General features: G+C 39.3%; 1 non-coding gene and 1 pseudogene across 1 annotated transcript; both read right to left on the minus strand.

The window, feature by feature from the left end:
* Positions 1 to 5,183: 5,183 nt before the first annotated feature.
* On the minus strand, positions 5,184 to 5,307 carry LOC115872964. Its single transcript, XR_004048155.1, has one exon. It is a non-coding gene; the product is annotated as a small Cajal body-specific RNA 23 (non-coding RNA).
* Positions 5,308 to 9,154: 3,847 nt separating this feature from the next.
* Positions 9,155 to 9,701, minus strand: LOC101661727 (annotated as a pseudogene).
* Positions 9,702 to 15,415: the final 5,714 nt, after the last annotated feature.

Here is a 15,415-nt window from a genome sequence, read left to right on the forward strand (position 1 = left end):
AAGAGAGATAGAAGAGAAGGTAAAATAAAGGAGTCAGACACATTTCATGGTAGCATGCTCACCTCCTGAATGGCCATGATCTTACCAGCCAGGTCCATGCACAACACAGGCAGAGAAGGCAGGAGAGTCTCTATTTCTGGCCAAGGCCCATATATACTTAGGGGCATGATATTATAGGTAATCACACACATCACAGGAAGGCGCTGTAAAATAGGCATACACATAACAGGAAGGGGATGAGCTAGGGGTGTACATACAATAGGAAGGGGATGAGCTAGGGGTATACATGCAATAGGAAGGGGAGGGACTAGGGCTATACATGTGACAAGATGGGTGAACCCAAGACTCAATATGGCAGCCTAACCTTGTCACCCTTGAGTAGGCTTGATCTCCCTGGGCTCTACTATCCTTATCAGAAGGGAGTGGGCCCTACTTAGGGTGGAGCAGGCTATATAGTCTGATTGCTTTAGATGGCTGATAACCCCCAGGGAGAATAACCTCGGACCTGCTTGCATTCACCTCCAAGTGTATAGTCCTTTGCCATGTGTAGCAAACAGCATCTTAGGTTTGGCATATATTTGGGGGAGACAACTTGGGAGAAATCCCACAGAACTATCTATAGACTTTTTTTTGTCATTGGTGTTGTTATTTTGTTTTGTCTTCTTTTGTTGTTTTGTTTGGCTTTGTCTTGTTTTTAAACTTATTATTGTCTCTGCATGTCTATCTAGATAAAATAGGTGGGATAAACAATCCAGAGGAGTTAACAACGACTGAGTGTTGAGGGAGTGGGTGGAGACACAGAAGAGGAGGAGTTGGGGTGCAGGGAAGAAGTGGGTGTTAACAAATCCAGACACAAGGGAACAAGTGATCTAAAATTAATGACAAGAAGGGGGTAGGATGCCTGGTGGGGCTTAATTAAGGGCACTGTAACTAAGAATTACTGAAACCCAAATGAAGGCCCAACATGATAGTAGGACAAGAGGAAAGTAAAAGGAAATAGAGGACAAAACTAGGAGGCAAAGGACATTTATAGAGGTTCAAATGCAGGTATGTACACATATAAATATACTTATATATAATAACAGGGGAATAGATCTATGTACATATATTTATATGTTAAGTATCAAGGTAGCAGATTGAGCCTCCACTCAAGTACTCCCTCAATGGAAGAACACTTTGTTCTAATAAGCTGGCATTCCGTGATGCTCAGCTTCCCAACACTATCACTGAAGACAAAGTGGATGAGAAAGCAAATGTGGTGTAGAAAGCTGATGGTGCCCCGCTTTCAAAAGAGATAGCATCTGGGGTCTTAAAGGCTTGAAGATAAATAAGCGGCCATCTAGCTCAGAAGTAACAAAGTCCACATAGAAGAAGCACAGCAGCCTGTGTGATCACGAGGTGTCAATGGGATCAGGTATCAGGCATCAAAGATACAGAACAAAAAATCATATCAATGTGAATGAGGGGGAGCACTGAGTGGAGACCCAAAGCCCATCTGTAGACAGTTGGACATCCCCTTACAGAAGGGTCACAAGGAAGAAACTAGCCATTCAGGGTATAGTATAGCACCGATGAAACAACTTTCCTCTAGTTCTTTAATGCTTCCTACCCCCAACTATCATGACCTCAATCCAACCTAACAAATCTGGCTAGACCAGAGCATGTACACTGCTACTGATAAGAGGGCCAATAATGAAAATAGAGATACCAGGAGGGGAAGGGTGGGGGGGAGAAAGGGGGAACCGGGGGAACCGATCACAATGATCTACATATAACCCTTTCCTAAGGGGATGGACAACTGAAAAGTGGGTAAAGGGAGACACCAGTGGGTGTAAGACATTGGGGGGGAGGGGGAAGGGGGGAGTGGGGACTTAGAAATTATCATGGGTTCATAAGCGACGGACGGTGGGGAAGGGGAAAAATGAGAAGCTGATACCAAGGGCTCAAGCAGAAAGAAAATGTTTTGAAAATGATGACACCATCATATGTACAAATATGCTTGACACACTGATATGTATGGATTGTAATAAGAGCTTTAAGAGGCCCCAATAAAATGATTTAAAAAAAAAAGACTATCGTGTGACTTAGACATGGATACCAAATGAAAAACTCACTACCGTTCAGTCAATTTTGACTCACTGAACCCTAAATAGGGTTTCTGAGACTAAATTTTTACCAGGACAACCTCATCTTTCTCCCGAGGTGTGGCTAGTGGATTTGAACAGCCTACCACTTCACCCACGTGCCACCAGGACTCCTGCAGACATGGATATTGGTGCATTAACAGAATGACATAAAATTAAGTCGAACTCAATTTTCCCATCTAGATTTGGCATGTATCCTTTTTACAGCATACACCATTGAAAATCATTTGTTTACACCACTGAAATATTATTTGAGTAATTTTTATCACTACAACTGCCAAGTGACCTTCAGAAGGGTAGGCTGCCTTATTAGCCTTTACACCGATCCAAAGAACTACAATCCGATATTCGGGGACTGCTACAACAGATACAACAGCAGAATAAATGGATGCACATCTGTTCAGGCAATAGGAGACATTTTCTGAAACAACTGAGAATAACTTCAAATTCAAGATATTAAGGTTGTTCAAAAATTACCAGCAAATACCAACACGTAAAAGCTTTTTTGTCACGGAAATGTGATATTCTAAAACAATTTCAGAAATTGCAACGTATCCTGTTTCAACACTCATAATTATCATCTTCTTAGACACATAAAGACTCAAAATGAGGCAAAGTGATGGTTGATTCATTATAAAAGAAAAACACCAAACTGTTGAGGACAGTAGCAGAAATTTGTTCATCACAGTATTATGAAACCACCCCAGCAGTTGCTCAGGAGACACTGGGCTTTCTACTCCCGTCAACAGTTCCAATCGCAGAAACCCACACAGGGTCGCTGTGAGTCAGCAATGACTCGATGGCAGAGGGTTTGGTTTTGGGTAATATAGGATCACTGTGAGTCGGAATCAACTTGATGACAGTGGGTTTCGGGGTTTTTTGTTTTCTATCACAGTAAAAAAGCCCTGGTGGTGTAATGGTTAATTTTTAAATGGTTAAAACAACATAAACGTGAAATTCACAGAAGTAGAAATGGCAAATGAAAATAAGATTACCACACTAGGAATCAAAATATTAAACATCAAAAAAGAAAATTAAACACCATACCAGCAGATTTAATTCAACAAACTGTCAAAAAATAAAAATCTGCAAGAATTCAGTAAATTCAGGGTTAGAAGAATACAAACTCTGTATATTGCCACAAATGCAAATTAACACAACATTTTCTTTTGGGGGAAATACACCATTTCTTAGGGTAATTTATCTGTATACAATATTCAAAATATGACTGTCCTATGATTCAGCAATCCCAGTTCTAGGAATATGTCCTGTAGACAGATTTAAATATAAACCCAAAGAGAAGTACACAAGAATGTTCACCAGGTTACAGTGTATTACTACCAAAAAGAAGCAACCTAAATGTTTAACAATAGAAGCCTAAGCAATAGTCCTCTATTTTGAATCTTGCTTAAGGTTCAATACTACCCATACCATGGTTTAAAAAGAGTAATTTCAGGGCAAATTAAGTGAGCAAAACAAGTCAGAGAAACACAGGACAGTGATATTCTATTTCAATGTTTAATAATATATTATTTTTAAAGCTAACTAACTGCTATGGGGAGGGGGATTCCACTTAGTATACTGTACACGTATACGTCAAATGTATAGAACAAATTGTGAACATGTATAGACTGATCTACCTGAACAGTGGCTACTGCTGGAACAAAGAGTGAGAGGAATTTATACTTTTTCTTCTGTCCATTGCCTTTTATTCCAACTCACAATGACCCTACACGCAGGGTAGGACTACCCATAGGGGTTCCCAGGTTGTAATCTTTCAAGAAGCACACTACACCTTGCTCTGTGGAGCAGCTAGCTGGTAGATTTGAATAGCTGACCTTTCAATTAGCAATTGAGCATTCAACCACAGTGCTGCCACTGTGCCTTACTTTTTAAGCTTTAACTTCTATGTTTCTACAATGAGTATGTAGATATATAATTCCTGTATAATTTTTAAAACAATACAAATTAAAATATTTAACCTTTCCAACTTTCTCTATTTTTAAATCACCTAGATTTCAAATATTTGCATCTTCTTTTAATGGTAAAGGAGATTTACTTGTTCCACTTGCTTCTAACCTAAATTATTGTTTGTTAAACACCAAATTGTTTTATACTTTTGTTCTCTAACTAGTTTTAAGACTTCTGAATTGAAAAGAAAATGCTAAAGTCCACTGCAAAAATAGCCTACATTTGCAATTTTATTCCATATCTTATAATCTGTCTGTTACATAAAACCAGACAAGCACTCTACGTCTATTTTACTATCAAGTTCTTGCATGTGTTTTATTTATACTTATTTATATTTATAACTGATCTAAGGCTCTAGAAATCCCATATTTGTGCTTATTTATTTTTCATACAAATATGTGTGTTTTTAGGATTCTGAAAAACAGGTTTTGATTTTTCCCCCCCACAGTATACGAAAAACTCAAGTTCAACAATCAATTCTAATACACCTTATGCTAGACATTTTTAAATATGCTAGACACTATTTTAAAAGACTGAAAACATGTATATTGTACAACTTTTCTTGATGTGACTAACCTATTGAACTGTATGATGTGAACTATACGCTAATAAAAATGTCAAAAATCAGCATTATGCATATATTGTGATGGAATTGGGAAGTACGAAGGGCTTCATAAAGTGTGTGTAAAACTGGAATTAAAAGATAATGGAATATTTCCACACACTTTTCAAAGCCCCTTCATATTTCCTACACATGAGAACATTATAGTCTAGTTGGGAATCACTGACTAAGAAACAAAACAACTACAAGTTACAGGCAGTACCCAAGGATTACAAACAACTGACTATATAACTCAGTTACCAACTAAACCCATAAAGCCTATAATAATAAATTCTGTGCACATACCATGATTCCTAATAATAAAGGGGCACATTCACCATGCACATCAAAACAAAAAGTGTTTAATTTTTTTTTTTCTTTCCTACAGGGAAACCAGGGCTCCAATCAGTCACAACCAGAATGAGGCTGCCTCTTGAAAGTACACATTGGTCGCCCAGAGACATGCATGTTGGCCTGGAAACCATGGAGTCCTGGGGCCACTTGGACAGGACACCCCCAAACCAGCCCTCCTTCTCTTGCTCACGCAGGCAGGCCGGAACCATGTAGTAAGGACCAAGCCTTGGTGAGCACCAGTGAGCACAAGTGTTTAATTTTTTATGCATAGAAAGGTACCCCTATATACTACGGCAAGCATCTGACTGACACTAGATAAAATACCATACTTAACTGTTCTGACTTACATATAAATTCAATATAAAGACAGACTGGGAAAAGAACTTATTCATAACCCAGGGACTGCCTGTGGCTGAAAAACTCAGCACAAAAACATTTATAGTCAGGACAAAGGGTAATTTAAAATAAGCAAGCTCAAGTAATAGAATATATATCACGTACACATGTATATGAAAGCACTGTGTGGAAAACAAACCATTAAAATAACCTAATAAGGCAGTTAAGGCACACAAGCAGAGTAAAATGTATGACAAGTGCCTCTTGGTACCATCAAGGAGGTCTGAGATCTCAAACTCTCTTCTAAATTATTTGAAAAGTTGTATAAGCAAAGTACAATTTTCACTGACCTTTGAAGGATGGTAAAACTTTTAACCAGTAGAGATTATCTAATTTAAAGGCAATCCAAGAGGAAGAAAGAAACAGGCATAGAATTTTTAAGTGGAAAAAATAAAATGTTTAAATGGAGAGGATTAAAGGAAGAAGTCAAATTGGACATCCCCTCACGGAAAGAGACAGGCCAGCCAAAGTGCAGTATAGCACCGACAAAACACACAACATTCCTTTAATTCTTTAATGCTTCCTCCCCCACCCCACCCCCACTATCATGACCCCAGTTCTACATTACAAATCTGGCTAGACCAGAGCATGTACACTAGTACAGATAAGAGCTCTCGACATACTGAATCCAGGACAGATAAACCTCTTAGGAACAGTAATGGGAGTAGTGATACCATGAGGGTTGGGGAACGGTAGGGGAAAAAGGGGAGAAAGGGGGAACAAATCACAATGATCTACGTTTAAACACCCCAAACCCACCCCCCTAAGGGGGACGAACAACAGAAACATGGGTGAAAATGAGACAGCAGACAGTGTAAGATATGAAAATAAAAATAATTTATAATTTATCAAGGTTTCACAAAGGTGGGAGGGTGGGGTAGGGAGGGGAAAAAAAGAGGAACTGATACCAAGGGCTCAAGCAGAAAAAAAAGATTTTGAAAATGATAATGGCAACATATGTACAAATGTGCTTAATACAATTGATGTATGGATTGTTATAAGAACTGTAAGAGCCCCCAATAAAATTATGTATTATTAGTAGTAATAATGATAAAAGGAACATGACAAGTTTGCTAGAACCTCAGTTTAAAATAAGGAAAACTCAAAACTCATTGCCCTAGAGTCAATCCAAACTCATAGAGACCCTATAGGACAGGGTAGAACTACCCCTGTGGGTTTCTGAGACTCAATAGTTATGAAGTAAAAAGCTCATCTTTCTCCTGTGGAATGGTGGTTTTGAACTGCCGAGTTCATGTGTAGTAGGCTAACATGTAACCCACTATGCCACCAGGGCTTCTAAAGGAAAAGAGGTAAGTCTTAAATGTAGACTTGGCTACAGAGTTTGAATCTTATCCTGTTAATATTAGGAAGCTATCAAAAGTTTCTAAGCAATGGAAATATATGACCAACGTCATCATATTCTAGTTAGCATTAATCTGATAGTAATGTCTACAGTGGACTGCAGCAGAAAGAGCCAGAAGCAGAGAAATCATTTATTTGTTACCTATAGCAACAATGTCAGTATGAAGCTAAGGACTAAATAACGATACTAAATTATGAGTAAGAATGGAAAAGAAAGGGTTGGGTCAAGAGAAATTTCAAAAGAAATGAGAAGAGTAAAACACTTGACAATTAATTGGCTTGGAAGGAATGGAGAATCAATTATCATTCCAAGGTTCCTCCCTTGCCTGGAACTGTTTAGTAACTCCTGAGTACCTAGTGGAAAAAAATCCAAACTCCTCAGCCTATCACTTAAGTAAGTCACTCTGCAATCCCACCTCAAGTGTTCCTCGATGCCCCATGCAGAGCTCCGTACTTGACAGACCCCATATTTTTTGCTCAAGTTTCTCTACCTGGAAATTAGAGTCACTTGAGTCTAGGGATGAATTTAGATCACTGGGATTACTTGAACTAAACGTGGTTTTGCTTCTCTAGAGAACTCAGCTTAACAGGAATTATACAGTCTTTAAACTGTACTTCCAAAATTAACTAAAAGCTTGAGAATATGTATCTAATTCAACGTATTACATACAATGTACTACAATCTAATACATTGTATGGAAGAGGAGGTGCCCCCCCCCAAAAAAAAAAACAGAATTGAACTGGACAGAGCAGAGATTTTGTGGTTTGAGTTGTTACCACTAGGCAAGCATCAAGCAACTCACTCTGAGTTAGTGTACCCAGTGGCGTCACCTGGGAAGGTTCTCTCTGGTCACAGTGAATTTTTTCATAAGAGCAGTTTAGCTACAACCTTGTTTTTTATAATGGTCGATTTATAAGAACAGTGTACCGCTGTGAAATTGAACACAGCTTACAAGGACAGCGCTATAGGGAAAATTCAAGTGTAGGAATGGTTTTCTCATTTCAAAAAAGGTGAAATGTTGATTGATGACAAACTTTGTCTGGACTTCCATTAAACCACCCAAATGACAAAAAATGTCGACTAGTATGCATTTGGAGTTCATTCCACCAGGTCAGAATGTTAATCAAGCATTCTATTTAGAGGTTCTGAAAAGAATGCATAACAGTGTGCAGCAAAAAAGGCCTGATTTGTGGCAGACTGGGGACCTGTTCTGCCACCATGACAATGCACCTGCTCATGCAGCTAACACAGTGCACCAGTTTTTTTTTGGGGGGGGGAGGGAAATGGGGGGGGAGCGTATGCTTCTCTTGACCCCTGGAACCTTATTCACCTGACCACACTCCTTGGGACTTAGTTTGCACGAATGAAAGGGACATGAAAGGGCAGAGATTTGATGACATAGAAAAAATGAAGAAAAAAACAAGGGAGGTGCTGCCAGCCATCCAAATGGTTGAGTTTGCAAAATGTTTCTGAGAAAGAAAAAAGAAAACTTTCTGAGAATAGAATCACAAATTTGAAAATGTAGTAAGTATAATGGAGAGTTCTTTGAAGGTGATGATTGTTTTGTTTTGTAAAAAAACTTAAAATACATAGCTTTGAAAAAATAATTCTGTTTTTTTGTGGATTTTTTGGTACCCCGTCGTATGTAATCCAATAGCCTACATTTTACTTAAGGTTTCAATACTAAAATCTTTTCAAACTGACAAGACAACAAAATGAGGTGCCCACCCCACCTTGTAAAGACTTACAGCTTCAGAAATTCACAGGGGCAAGTCTACACTGTCCTATAGGGTCACTATGAGTCAGAATCAACTCAATGACAGTAAGTTATTTAACATATTCATAAGGAGACCTGATGGCACAATGATTAAGTGCTTGGCTATTAACTGAAAGGTTCAAACCCACCAATGGCTCCACAGAAAATAGAAAATAGGTGGTGCTCCCTTCCCATAAAGATTAAAACCATTACTGTTGATTCCAACTCATAGTGACCATATAAGACAGAGTAGTATTGCCAAAGGGCAGGGGTGTCAAACTGGCAGCCTGCAGGCCACATGCGGTGCCCGAGGTAATTATTTGTGACCCACAATACTCTGAAATAAAATGTAATGAGGGTATTGTGTGGACAGTATTGCCTCGATCTCCCCTAAGCGCTATTTTCTTCATAACAATTTTTTCTATTTTCATTTTAAAACAAACAGGGCAAAAACACCCGGCGGGCCCGATAAATGTCCTCAGCGGCTGCATGTGGCCCGTGGGCCGTAGCTTCAGGATGCCTGCCCTATGGAATGCCCCTATGAGTTTCTGAGACTAACTTTTTTTTTTTTTTCTTTTCAGGTTACAGGTTTATTCACCACAAAAGCATCCCCTCCGACTTTACTGGGGTGGCTGACCACGTCCACGAACAAATCCGCCTCTAAACGAACTCCGTGGCTGACCCAGCCCCAGCCTCGGCTTTCTTGTCGGCACCAGTCGGCACAGCACTCCGTCTCTAAGTGTCTCTGTCAGCCTCTCCTCTAGTCAGTCTAGCTGGTCACTCACCCTCCAGACCTTTAGGCCGTGGCCTGCCAGTCTCAGGGTGACTGCGGCACAGGGTGGCAGGCACAATCTCAGGGGGCAGGTGAAGGTAATCCCGGAGGTACTGAATCCCCTCGTTGTTAAGGTACCAGTAGAAATGTCTCCAGGAAAACAGTTCCTTCACGTAGTCTCGTGACTTGAGAGACTGCATGGCCTTCATGACGTGAAGGTTGGGCACATTCTTGCCTGCCAGTTCGGGGTGCTTGGGCATGTGGACATCCTTCTTGGCCACCATTACCCCCTCCTTGAAAAGGAGCTCATGGATAGCGATCCGGTTCTTCTTAGGCGTCAGCATCGTGGCTGTGTGCTGAGCTGGGACGGGAAGGGAGACTGTAACACTTTATTGGAGTAGAAAGCCTCGTCTTTTTCCCTAGGACCAGGTGGTGGTGGTTTTGTTTTTTTCCAGCATCATTTATTTATTTATTTATTTGTTTATTTATTTTAAATCATTTTATTGGGGGCTCATACAGCTCTTATCGCAATCCATACATCCATCCGTTGTGTCAAGCACATTTGTACATTTGTTGCCATCATCATTCTCAAAACTTTTTTTTTTCTACTGGAGCCCTTGCTATCAGCTCATTTTAACCCCTCCCTCCCTCAGGTGGTGGTTTTGAACTGTCAGACTTGTGGTTAGTAGCCCAACACATTATCACTACACTACCAAGATTCCTTCAATGGATCTATACTTTCTCTAAATAGCTCTATCTAAAATGTTAATCTCATTTTCTTCTTTGCCTGCTAAAAATTTTTTCAGTGGTCCCCTGTTGCTTCAGCATCATATTTTAGTCTCCAAATACCATGGGGGTGGGGGGAAATGGCTGATTCCACAGCTGGGGGAGAAAATGAGAAGAGCCTGGAATTTCTTGTTATACCAGAAAGCAAAGAAGCTATCAAATAATTATTGCAGCCCTATCGAAGAACTCAGGAGCCAACTTTTCATCCACACCAGTCAGAGACAAGACAATCTGCTCATCAATCAGAAAGCTAACTGCAATGGATTAAACTAATTCAAGTACGTTAGGATCCAAGAGGACATTTAAGGGAAGCTTGGAAACCAATTTTTTAGTCTGAAAACTGGTAAAGGGAAAGGAGTATTTAATCTGCTGTTCCTGTATTAGCTGTGCCTCAGAGTAAAACTGGTAAGGAAAAGTCTCTCTAGAAGTAGCCTCCAAAGAAGCCCTGGTAAAAGTAGCCCAGCTAATAAATTCATACCAAACCTCTCATAAAATAATAAATCTAGTAAAGATCAATGACCCCTATTATCATAAAAAGAAACAAGTAAATACTTATACCATGGTGGCAGAGTGGGCTATACACAAGGTTGCTAACCACAAGGTCAGTAGTTCAAAATCACCAGCCACTCCTCAAGAGAAAGCTGAGGCTTTCTACTCCTGTAAAGAGTTACTGTCTTAGAAATCCATAGGGGCAGTTCTGTTCCATCGACTCGATGGCAGTGCGTTTGAGGGTTGTTTGGTTTTTTTGGGTTTTTTGAAGGAGCTCCCACAGGAGCTCTGGTGGCACTGTGGGATAAGCACTGGACTGCTCACTGAAGAGTCAGTCGTTTAAAACCACTAACTGCTCCATAGGAGAAATCCAGTAAAGATTTATAGTCTCAGAAGATATGAGTTGGAATTGACTAAGTGGCAGTGTGTTTAATTTTTATGGAGCACACAATGAAGTAATCTCTATTAAAAAAAAAAGCCATGCCTTTAAGTACGTATTTACAGAAAACTCAAGGCACATAGGAGGCAATCAACAAAATCCAGAGTAGAAAACACCAGAGAATATATGACCTGGTTTCTATAATCATGTATTTGAAGAAAAAGAAAAGTGAAGGAGAAAAAAGAGGGGGTGACCAAGTTTTAAAAGAGACTTGAAAGATACCAACTCATTACAGAGTGTTGACTTTTCAGATCCTCAAACCAATTATGAAGAAGAGGAGGGGAAGAAGGAGGAAGAGGCAGAATAGACATGCATCTCTTAATGAGATGTGCTGCTTTTTCCAATTAGTTCACATACCAGGAATGAAAAATATTTATTGCAGAGATTCTTCAGGGCTCAGCATAAATTCTATTCCTATTTTTTGTTTTTATAGATACAAACATGAGAAATACATTCCCAGGAATAAGAAAATGGGAATGAAAAGGTTATGGTAACTCCATTAAATTCTTTGAATTTTTTTAATTACATGTCCCCAAGATAAAAAAATAATCTTGATTTTTTATTTTAATTTTCTTGAAAATTGTATTTGTTTTATTTCTCTATTTTCCCCCATAAATGTCTTTCATGATTAGACACAATTTAATCAGATTCTTCAATCTTGTTGAAAATAAAGGATTACAAAACATTTTATTTATGAAAAGGTGCTACCTGCTGCATTTCTCAACATCCTGACCAATTTTTTTTTTGGCACCTTGGAAGTCAGTGTTTTATTATTTGTGATGATTAAGACTTTTCTCTTTTTTTTTTTCCCCCCTCCCACCCAAGAGAGAAGTATACTTTTCTTTTATAAAGTGGAAAGAAGACAGTATGAAAGGCTGGTCAATTTTAGAACCTGGGAACTGAAAGCCTTAAAAATATTCATGAACGTTCACTTGCAATTCACTCAATTACTTCAGCCACTCATTGCGTGTACCCCAAACCTAGCATTGACTACTAAGTTATTTAATACACTGCAAGTTCCCTAAAAGCAAGGTCAGGGTCCTGTGCATTTCTTCAAATCCCAGAGCCCCTGAACAGTTAACAGATTTAAATTCAGTATTAGGTACATAAGAGACTTTCAACAAGTGTTCCTTAAATCAGTTTTTCATTTTTTGTCCCTTACAAGTCCTCTTTCTGGCTAGAGAAAGTGTACTTAAGGGTTAACTAAACCACAAATCAGAAGAAGCTTGAAATACCACCACCCATCCTATTTTAAAGTAATAAAAAGACTAGTTTACCTACTTATAATGGCTCAAATTTGATTACAAAGGACTTTGGGTACATCCATACTTATTTCCTAAGACTAGAATAGTTGTGCAGATTGTTCACCTTAAAAATACTTTACTATTCTCTTTGTAAAATTAAAAGAAAAAAATTCCCCCTTCACTGGTTTCAAACACCTATAAAGACAAAAGATGAACAAAATATGATACAGGCAGTCCCTGACTTACAATATATTCAAGTTATGATGAACTGTACTTAAAACCAGTTGTGGAACAACTTACAGATCATGAAGAGGAAATGACAGACCAGAGCATTTGAGAGAGAAAAGAAATGATGGAGAAATAATGGAGGGGAGAAGCTCTCTCTTTTTCTTTAACATGAAAGAATAAGCTTAAGTTTTTTCTGAACTAAAGCAGGGACTTCAGTTATTTGAAAACACAGACGCTAATGCTGATTACTCTGCTAAAGTAAACTGCATATTTGGGAAGCAAAGAGCAGTTACAGCAAGATATGTGAAGAAAAAAAGAAAAATGACCATCCAAACAACCCTCACTTATTTTATGACTAGAAATGTTATCCTCATTCACAGGAACAATCCAGATGATTTAGAACCTCCCACCAGTGGAGTTATTACCACATTGATGAAATGGCAATCTTGCTTAATTGTTCTTTATTGTGCAAATGAAATTTTAATTTTGCTGTTTATGTATGCATTAAAAGTTATCTGTAGGTTTGTATGTAATGTTCCCAACCCCCCAAAGACAAAGATCAGGTGTATAGACACTGTAAGTAAAAGGCAATAATAAAACTGTAATTAAAAAAGGGTTTCACATAGTCAGAACTGACTTGTAATGGAGCATCAAAATGGAATTCCAACATAAATTGGGGCCTACCTGTATATCAGTAGAATAGACTACTTAGTCAGCTATAAACAGAAGCTACAATATGAATGAATCCTGAAACCATTATGCTGAATGAAATAAGTCAGTCACAGAAGGGCATTATATGTGTTAGTCTGGGTACTTTAGAGAAACAAATTCACAGAAACTCATTCACAAGAGAGAGTTTTATATAAAGGGTAAGTGCACATCAAGAAACATCCCAACCCAGTGCCGCCCAAATCCACAAGTCCAACATTAACCCAATACCAATCCACAAAGTCCTCCTCCATCTCACAAAACACACACCATGCCGCCGACTACAGGGGGAAAGCCGAATCTCAGTGCTGGCAGGGGTCTCCAAATGGCTGCTCCAGCACCCAGGGCTGCATTGGGGTAGTCCATGCGGCTTCTCCTTGGGGATGTCTTGCAGGAAGTGAGCCTTGCCAGCTGAAGCAGGGAACTGGCCAAGGCAGCTACACTCTGGTCTGACCATCACAGAGACCTGAGAACTTGAAAAGCAAGGCTCATTGAGCCATTTATCTCTACCCTTCAATTAACCCCACATGTGTTTAAAGGCCAAGTTGGTACACTAAACTTTAACTCATTATATAACCCCCTGTATATGCCCAGTATGTGAAACAGACAAATGCAAATATCCATGTTTACTAGTGGCTACCAGGGGTAGGAGTGCTGGAGTCAGAGCTTAGGAAGCACTAAGTTTCTATGAATGGTGATAATAATTACACATTATGAATGTAATTGGGTAATGTTTACGTGTGTTTGTGTGTATGTATATACATCCCAATTTAGAGAGAGATATATCTCTCACAACTAAAACGAGGGGACAAGGGGGAATCTGTGGAACTCTCACAGGGCAGCAGTGGCTCTTCCAGGCATAATCTCTGAAACTCCAACCAAATGATTTCTTTCCTGATGAGGCTGGGCAGAAGGGGCAGAAGGATTCAATTATGAGTGCTTGTTAACAGGATTCATTGCAATTGCCATCCTCCCACAATATAAAATGAGCCATGGCAGAAGGGGAGGATGGGGTGGACATTCAAAAGCCAGGAGTGGAAAGCGTCCTCTGGATCACGAAATGCCTAAGCAATGAACCTCCTTGATTCAGAAGACAGCTGTCAAAGAAAAGAAATGCAGAGGAGCAGCAGCAGAAGCAGGAGCTAGAGCATGAGACAGAGCGGTGGACTTCCCAGCCCAAAGAGCAAGCAAATCTGAGCGCTTTGGGGTAGGAGGCTGGCATATGGAGTGGGGTGCCTGTAGTGCCTTTGGGCTATGGCATTCGACAGAATGGCATACCCTTTTTGAACATTTTTAGCAGCCCTAAAAGAACTTTGTAACACGTCCTGACTGAACAATTTTATCCTGAGCATTTCCACCTGAATTGTAACCTGTTAACTTCCACAATATACCCTATAATCATCAGTACTGGCTGTGAGTTTTGTGTGGTCACTACAATGAATTATCAAGCTCCATAGTTGAAAAAGTAGAGTGTTACGTGAAACAGAACACTAAAAATATTTTTTCTAACTATCTGCCCTACATTGCCAGACTATCTGGATTTTCTTGGATGACACTCCACAACCAAATTTCTTTCCCCCAGTGACCATAAGATTGGTCTTCACTTTGTTAGAATACAGTAAAAGCAGTTACCAAAGCCAACTATGGAAAAGAGGTCTAGGTCTATTCATGAGTTAAGTATGAATAAATACCAAAAACCTATAGGAGGCCTGGTGGCATAGAGGGTTAAACAATGGGCTGGTTAGCAATTCAAACCCACCAACTGCTCTGAGAGAAAAGATGTCTGTCTGCTTCCATAAAGATTTACAAAAACCCTGAGGAGCAGTTCTAGTCTGTCCTACAAGGTCGCTGTGAATTAGAATCAACTCAATGGCAGTGGGTCAGCCTAATATCTTTAGTACTGTTCTATTATCAAGTTGACCCCATTATTTCTTTAAATTGAGTTCCTTAAGACCATGTAAGTTTTCAATCTCACTAATCCAAAGAAGAATTGATGCCTTGGAATTTGTTTGGAAAGAAAATTGAATGGACTACCAGAAGAATGAATTAATCTGTCTTGGAAAAAGGTATAGCCAAAAACACTCCATAGAGGTGAAGATAAAAAGACTTCATCTCACATACTTTAGTCATGTCAGGAGGGATCTATCCATCACGCTTGGTTAAG

This window comes from Echinops telfairi, unplaced genomic scaffold (genome assembly GCF_000313985.2).
Source record: "Echinops telfairi isolate 266 unplaced genomic scaffold, ASM31398v2 ScPeMD7_7458;HRSCAF=8496, whole genome shotgun sequence".
In the NCBI taxonomy this organism is placed as follows: Eukaryota; Metazoa; Chordata; class Mammalia; order Afrosoricida; family Tenrecidae; genus Echinops; species Echinops telfairi.